The 8,759-nt window shown below is 38.8% G+C and overlaps 1 non-coding gene across 1 annotated transcript; it reads left to right on the top strand.

The window, feature by feature from the left end:
- The first annotated feature begins 3,771 nt into the window (after positions 1-3,771).
- On the top strand, positions 3,772-3,874 carry LOC115030134 (U6 spliceosomal RNA). The gene has a single exon (XR_003835758.1). It is a non-coding gene; the product is annotated as a U6 spliceosomal RNA (small nuclear RNA).
- The last annotated feature ends 4,885 nt before the right edge of the window (positions 3,875-8,759 follow it).

An 8,759-nucleotide genomic window follows, 5' to 3' on the forward strand; every position in this document is an offset into this window, starting at 1 on the left:
CATGATGGCAGTGACAGGTGAGAGAGAGCCAAGGTCAACACGCTGTCATTGCCCAGTAGGGTCGATATGGACAGCGTGCAACATCCTGGAGTTTGTGTAGATGCAGACTCAATACCTGACCATGGCAGCCAGCTGTGGGAACCCCTGGCCAAGGTTCACTTTCTGGATTGGACCTTTTTGAAGAACCATTTTATATTCCTGAATGAAGCCTGAGATCCGTGTGTGTGTGTGTGTGTGTGTGTGTGTGTGTGTGTGTGTGTGAGCCTGTGATGCTGCCTGCTGCCTTCCTTAGTGATGTCCAGACTTTGCTGTCATGTTAATGTGAGTGTCCTGTGTAGCCACCTGAAGCCATGTTGAGGCTCATGGTCCATGGAGCCACTGAAGGCTGTGAGTGGGTCAGTGGCTCTGATATGGCCAGGTGCCCTGTTGATGTGTGTAGTCTGTATTGTTACTGAAGTCCACTTGGATGTTCATGGTTTGGGATGCTGCCTGAAGCCATGTTGATGCCCATGGGCACAGGGGAACTGGTTCTACTCTTCTCCACCTTAGCAGGTCTCTCTCATCAGTTAATGGCTTCTGGTGCAGGTGAAGAAAGGCTCACCTTCCCTCGTGGGGCTGGCCACTAGGAATGTGACCATGTTTTAGTGAGCATATGGACAACACAAAATAGACTTGTTTTTTATTTTTTTTCTGGGGGGTATAAGGAGGGGCAAGGAGGAGGGGGCAGACATAGGAGGGCTTGGGGGTGAGCACAGTCAGGGTGCATGATGTGGGGGGTCCCAATCAATAGAAATTAATTAAAAATTTAAAAATAGACAAACTACTGAATTGGTATTTGGCATTTCTTAAAGATCTACACATTGTTAAATAAATACATGCACTGACATCTTTAAGTCTGACATTAGTCGTCAGGAGAATGCAGTCAAATTCTTAATGAGATTGCTTCACTCAATAAGTCAAGTAGCAAGTGTTAATGAGAACATGGAAAAACTGGAATCTTCTTATCAAATGTGGAAGCCACTGTGAGGAAAGGTTTGACAGTACCATGACAACAGTAACTTCAGTAACCATGAACGTTCAGTAGCACTTTAAAATGAACTTGTATTTTAATGCTGTCTATACACAGTCTTGGATGTTCAGGTGGGCATGGAGACTTCCTGTTTTCATTTTATTCCCCAGCCTCCAAAGGATTGAGGAGCAAAGCTTAGAGCCTAAAATACCTTCTGGATTTAAGTCAGACTAACAAGTAGCATCGTACTGGAATGGCCCCACAATGTCTCTCATGGAAATATTTTAAAAGAAATTGTTCTGTGATATCAGTGACTTACAGGAAGAGTTATTGTTCAGATGCAACCCTACAATCCAGAGGCTCTGCTCACCAAGTTTTCTCAGATTGCTCAGACTTACCACAGAGGTAGCAGAGGAGATGCTCCTCCACAGCCTCCACAACAAAACCTTTGTGCTTTGAACAGCAGAGTTCAGTGTGAATGTCATAACGAAGCCTACCGATATAATTGTGCTTTGGAAATTGAGAGTGGGCATATCACTTTTTTTTTTTGTACCAATCTATTTCAGAGTGGTTCAGATTAATTTAGAACAAGCTTTGTTGTCAGGTTCTTTTTCATGTTGTTTCTCCTATCCTTTCTGTGACAGTGCTCTAGACAGTCAGAATTGAAAGAAGACAGTTGTAGATCTCTTTTTCCTTAGCCTCACTTCAAGCTCTGTAATTCAGAAATGCTGAAAGCATTGAGCTTAGATGTAGTTAGTTGTCTCAAGTTTGACATGTTTAGATGAGGTTAGTAGACTCAAGTTTAGTGAATTAATTTCTGTCAACCAGATTTGAGTATGATTGATATTCCAGCCCTAATAAAGAACTTCAGGTCTTTTGCTCACTTCGTTATATCAACATGGAAGGGATCCTACATGGGAAACACTTCTGAAATACTTGCAAATGGAATTTAAAGACTGAATGACCCAAATCTTTACTCCCGACTGACAAAGGCTTTTGATATTGCACATTCCATTCTGCTTAGAGTGAAAACTAGGAATGGCTAATTTACAAATATTTGCTCAACATCTGGAACAACTTAAATTGTTTCAAAGAATATCGGGAAAAATGATAAGTATAAGATTTTGATATAATTCTATTTTAAAGTCAGATATATTAGATGAAACAAAACAAGCGATAGTTTTTGTATTAAAAAATTTTGCATGGATCCATTGGATGCTCTGTCGCAGGTTTTCTGCCTCTGCTTTTCGGGTTTAATGTCCACAGACTGAGTTTTATCATTACTTTAATAGCCATTACTCTTCCACCAGCATGGTTAGAATGAATAAACAAATAAATAAATAAAATCAATTAATAAACAATTAAACATTACGGCCTGGAGTAGCATACTTTGCTCTTTAGGGTTCTTACAATTCAGAACTTTGATGGCTGGAAATGAGGAGTTTCTGTCACACCTCAAGGATGAGAATGACCAAGACATTCAAAGTCTGTACTGTATTTGATATGAATATTAAATATAAAGACAACTTGGGATTCTCACTCTAGTCATCAAGGAAAGTTAATTTTAACAATGGGTGAAAAGATAAATTCCTTTCAATAGAAATACATTTCAAGAAAGCATTTAAAAACAGAGATTTGGGGTGGAAATATATAGTTAAGAATACTCGGGCTGTTCTTGCTGAGGATCCGGTTTTAATTCTCAGTATCCACATGGTGGTTGTCTGTAACTCCAGTTCCAGGGAATTAGATGCCACCCATGGGCATCAGGCACACTCAACACATATATACATTCAGGCAAAACACTCATACACAAAAAAATAAAAATTAAAGTATATGTGTGTGTGCACACGCGCGCGCGTGTGTGTCTGCACACTTGTGTAGCAGAAAATATTTAAAAATGGACTGGCAGGCTTCCTGCACTACTGCTGGCAACCGGTGGACCACATGGGTCCAGCTGGGTGATCTTAACTTGGTGGTCTCTCTGGGCCGATGCTCCCAAGTCCCTTGGTGAATCACTGAATGCCAGCCCCACACAATGACTGTCCACCCCATGGTCAGCCATCACAACACCCATTTACCCGGTAGAATCAAAACTCTTAAAGCTTAATTAACCAATCATATTCATGTATCAATAACTTCTCAATTTACAAGAAGCCAATACAATAATTTCAGAACCAATTGATAATGATAAAAACTTTATCTCAATTATTCTAACCTTATGATATCATACCTACCTGTGGCTGGTTAAAGCTATGCTGGTTCATGTCTGCCTCCATCTTCCTTTTTCCTTTCTCCCTTGAGACACTCTCTGTTTCTGCAACTCTTAGCTCTACCTCCTTTTTCCCTGTCCAATCACAGGCCTTCTGCTGCACTAATATAACTGGACAGGGAAAATCCTGCAACACACTTGAAAATGTTTTCACCATCTTATAAATATGTTGCTAAAAACTGAGTCCAATTTTTAAAAAAATATTTTATTTTTATTTTATGTTTATGTGGATGAATGTTTTGTCTGCATGTGCACCTGTGCACTACCTATGTGCTTGGTGTCCAAGGATGCCAGAAGAGGTCATCAGATCCCTTGCAACTAGAGTTAAGGGCAGTGAGTGGTAAGCCACCATGTGGAAAGTAAACCCAAATTCTTTGCAAAAACAATAAGTACTCTTAACCACTGACTGAGCAGTCTCCCCGTCCCCTATTTGCCCGAACTGTTTGCTTAAAACGAAACTCAATAATTTAAACTCATTTGTATTAATACTTTGGTTCTCATTTTGACAGCACATATACTTATATTGAAATGATACAGAAATTAGCATATCCCTGCCCCAGGATGGCATGCAAATTCATGAAGTGTATCAGTTTTCTAAAACAGACTTTGAAAATGTCATAATGATATCTAGTACCTTGTATATTAATTTTAAAAATAACTTTTTAGACGCAGAAGGAGTATGATAAGTAAACTTATTTTTTTCTTAATAAGTGTCGCTGAATAGATGTTAGGGAGAATGAAATTTCTTTTATGGTTTTAGAGCTTTACTGTAGAAAGGCAGGGAGAAAGAGAGAAGGTAGAAAGAGGGAGAGAGGCCACATGGAGAGGCGGGGGAAGGGGGAGGGGAGGGAGGGAGGGAGAGAGAGAGAGAGAGAGAGAGAGAGAGAGAGAGAGAGAGAGAGAGAGAGAGGAGAGAGAGAGAGAGAGAAGGAGGGTTAGAGAGTAGGAAAGGTGAGAGCTTAAAGAGGAGAATGAAATTTAATAAATCAAATTTCAGCTAAAAGCTTTAAAATAACTGAACAGTAAAACTGAAAATTTAGTGGCATGATTTTCTGAGCACATGCCTCTATTTAGATACATGAGTCTTTTTGAGGTTTCATTTTCAGCTATGACATCTATTCAAGACAAGTGTTTATAATGAACTCAGACCTCTAGAATATTAAAGCGGGGTTTCATAGTTAATGAAGCAGTCATCTATACTGTCCTCACTAAAATATTAATAGTAATATGTTTAAAATAAAACTTATATTCTACAACCATCAAGAAATACATTTAAGAGACAATTTCACATCCCTCTCATACTTTAAAATCTTATTTTACATTAAATATGTTAGTCTAGCAATGTATGAATATGCTGCTTATATTGTAAAGGGTACTGCGTTATATATTTTAATGTATCTTATAATAGTATACACAGAAAAACCCAATTTTTTTTGTTTTTGTGCTTTTATGTATTATATGCAATAAAATACATCAGAATAAAGAGCTACTGAAAACATACAACTTTAAATGGCTTCCAGCTGTTTCCCAGTGTTCTTATCAAATTCCTTTGATTATGATTAGAGTAAACTTACCTATTTTTTTTAAATTAGGTATTTATTTCATTTACATTTCCAATGCTATCCCAAAAGTCCCCCACACGCTCCCCCACCCACCCACTCCCATTTTGGTTTTTCGAGACAGGGTTTCTCTGTGCAGTCCTGGCTGTCCTAACTCACTTTGTAGACCAGGCTGGCCTCAAACTCAGAAATCTGCCTGCCTCTGCCTCCCAAGTGCTGAGATTAAAGGCATGCACCACCACGCCCAGCTGAAAAACCCAATTTTAACGTATATACCAGTTATCTTGGGATATATATTGCCAAATTTTGGCTTCTACTTATCCTCACACCACATTTAAAAGCAGCAACATCATGTTTATTGATAAGATTGTCCAATTAAAATATACTTGGAGATTGCTGACAAAAAATGAATTGACAACAGTTCTTTGCTTCTCTTGGTAGTTTTGGAAGAAACTGAGCTACAGGCACTGTTTTTTAGTTCTCAACTGCAGTGATGGATCGGAAATGCCCCCCATATGCTCAGGTATTTGAACATTTTGTTCCCAGGTGGTGGTAGTGCTGTTTGGGGAGGTGTAACCTTGCTTAAGGAAGTCATTGATTGTGAGCTTTGAGATTATATAACCTGCCCGTACTTCCAGTCTACTCTCTCTGCTTCATGCTTGTGTTAAACCATCTGAGCGCTAAGCTTCCTGGTCTGGTTGCCATGCTGTCTCCACCGTTACAAACTTTGTTAGTAGGTGGAGCTGGGATAAGATCAACATCCCTGGGTGGAAATAGAAATAACTAAAAGGGGCACACGGTCCAGCATGGGTCTGAGGGATGACTGTGGCTTCTGCCTTATTGGACTGAGCTGTGATAATATGTGCTTGGTATCTTATAGACTATCTTATAATAACTGTACTCAGTAAAGCACAGTTATTATAGCTGGAAATGGTTGTCTATGGCATAGTCAATGATTATGTTTAGACAGTTTTTTTTTTTTTTTACTTTTCTTTAACACTGAGACAAAGAACCACCAACATATTACTATGCCAGAGCGCGACTAAATTTTTTTTAGGCTGAGAAAAATATCTAATCTGGCTAATACCACTTCCCTTATTAGAAACAAACACATATGCATACATACACACACAAACTCAGTAAACAATAATTAGCTGGGCCACTTGTAGAAGGTAGATTTATTTTTCAAGTTTTTAAACTCTGATATTACTGTATGTGTGTGTGTGTCAGAGTTTACACAACTTATGTGACACATGTCTAGACATATGTAGGTCAGAGGACAACTTAGTGGAGTCATGTACCTGTCCTCTTTCACCTTTATGTGGGCTCAAACTCAGGTCATTAGGCTCATGAATGTAAGGCTTTGACTTTCCAAGCTATTGTACTGGACACCTTTAAAGTTTTTTCTTTTCTTTTTAATTTTTTACATTACTATTATGTTTATGTGAATCATGTACACAGGAGTGCAGGTATGTACATGTGGCACAGCATGCCTATGGAGGTTAGGGGGCAGCTTCTGTGTATTCTTGACATAGGGTGATACTTGTTAAAATCTTTTTTTTTTTTTCTAATGTGGACAAGTCACATTACCCTTAATTTAAAAATTTGTTCAGTATGTGGGCTCTTCATGTATTAGGACTCAACTCAGCTATGAACTTTCAAGTTTTAATTAGCTTATTTTCAGTACTTCAACCCTTAGAATCCAACTTTGTATGTTCCCTTACTGTTTGTAAGCACTGGCTTACAAACAGTAATTAATGAAGCTCTGGAACCCCTATCCAGTTTTTCGTGTTGGCACAAAAAACAGTTTAAGGCTAATAAACATTTTTCAATGCTAAGCACCATACTACATCAGGCCTCTTTTCTCAACATACATACTTACATTTCTCTTATTTTATGTCACCCTTTGTTTCCTTTGCTTCTCATATTTAGCCTTGACAGAGAGAAAGGGGCAGGCTGAATAGCCGTGTTTACAGAAATACTCAACCATGTGCCCTCTGACTCCTCAAATGACTAAGTGGGTGGAAGCAAGAACATGCATTGTGTCAGTGTATGCATAAATACTGTCACATGTAAGGCAAGAAGCAGGGTGACATAAAGCAAGTCACAAGTTGTCAGGAACTCTAAATTGAAGTTTTGTTTTTATCAAGGTCCCAGAAAACCAAAGCCACATGAAGTCCTGACCCTTAACCACCGCCTCGCCCACATACTGTAGGGAGGGATCAGATGCTCATAGCAGCCAACCAGAGATTGTCTTTTCATGCTCCCTGCTTCCACTCTAGGAGACCCCTCTGCTATGGCTGAAGGTGAGAGAGGGCCTTGAGTGGAAGACCATCTCTCTTTGATTGTTCTACCTCAAATGCCTCCAAACATGAACCTCCCAGGCCTCAGCACAAAGCTTAATTTTTCTCAATGAATGTGCACAGAATGAATGCATGTCTCTTTGAAAACAAAATGGCAGCTTCCACACACACAGTAAAACTGCACTCAATACTGACCCTGAAGAAAAGCCATACAACTGATGTTGTAAGAAAATTCCTTGTTTACACTGCTGTATTTTAATTTTTAGCTGATCTGAGTACAAAGCTCTTTTCTGTTCAGAGAAAGAAGGTTTATGATGTGGGAGAGAGCTAAGAACAATGGGCTCAATTGATAAACTAGAGATGCGCTCAGCTTCTGAGAGCCTCAAAACGCCATCTATAGATCCATCCCAGAGGGCAAAACTAAATAAGGACAGATGGAAAACACAGCTTCTTGGGAGCTGGCTTTTGCTTCTCTGAGGCAAAAATACATTCACTCTGGAGCATCCTGAGTCAATTCTCCAAAATGTGGTGCTCTGCCCTTGTTTTCCAGTGTCTAAAAATAAGTCATATTTTTATTCCCTTTGTCTTAAAGCCATTCAACCAGACTTACATGCCGAATATTAATTGTGATAAAGCAGAAATCAGGAGATTATAGCTGAACGACTTTTGACTAGAGCCCCTTAACTGATGAATAACATGTTGCCTACAGCTAGTGTCCTTTCTCAGGTTGCTTGTCACTCACAGCTCTTAGACAAACTTACAGCTAATTTAAAGTTATCTTTCTTCAGGCTGGTCATCAGCACAGTCTATGGTATGTTAGGTGGCCTCATGTACTAAGCACTGCAGGGTAGTACTGTCATTAATGTTTTAATCCTGAACAGGCACAGAATATTTAATTCACATTATCCTTGTTATATCTTCTCTGCCATATAAACATTCAACTTCAAACCTTTTATTTAGTACTTCTCACGTGAAAGTATGTAAGCACCAGAGTATCTTTATTGGAATAGCTAAACAATTTTGAATAAAAGGTGAAAATAATTTATTACTAAATACAAGAGGAGCTGGGTACCACAATAGCACCGGGTAAGTAAACCATATTGACTCAGAATAAGCAAAACACTGTGAAATCCAAGAAAAATTAAACCATTAAATACAAAATGAACTGGTATAGGGATCTGAGTTCAGCCCAGCATGACAGCACATGGCTTTAATTCCAACTCTCAGGAGGCAGGGGCAGGCAGATCTCTATGAGTTCAAGGTCAGCCTTCTCTCCATGGAGAGTTCCAGGACAACCAAGAATACATAGTAAAACACTGGCTCAAAAAAAAAAAAAAAAAAAAAGAGAGAGAGAGAGAGAGAGAAAAACATACTCAAGTTGAGACAAGTATTTACTGAGTTTCTTTCAGGAAATTGTTTTGCATTCTGCATATATTTTTTCATATCTTTAGGATAAAAAGAAACAATAATAATAATAATGCATTACCTATTACATTTGTCCTAGAAGTAGTGTACAAATAACTTCCATGGCCTGAAAGACACATGAGCACCTCGAGCTAACTACAATTAAGTACCTGGTATTGAGGTCGAATAGAACAATTCACTCAAAGGACACGATG

Source organism: Mus caroli, unplaced genomic scaffold (genome assembly GCF_978045245.1).
Source record: "Mus caroli unplaced genomic scaffold, Mus_caroli_1 scaffold_5, whole genome shotgun sequence".
Taxonomy (NCBI): Eukaryota; Metazoa; Chordata; class Mammalia; order Rodentia; family Muridae; genus Mus; species Mus caroli.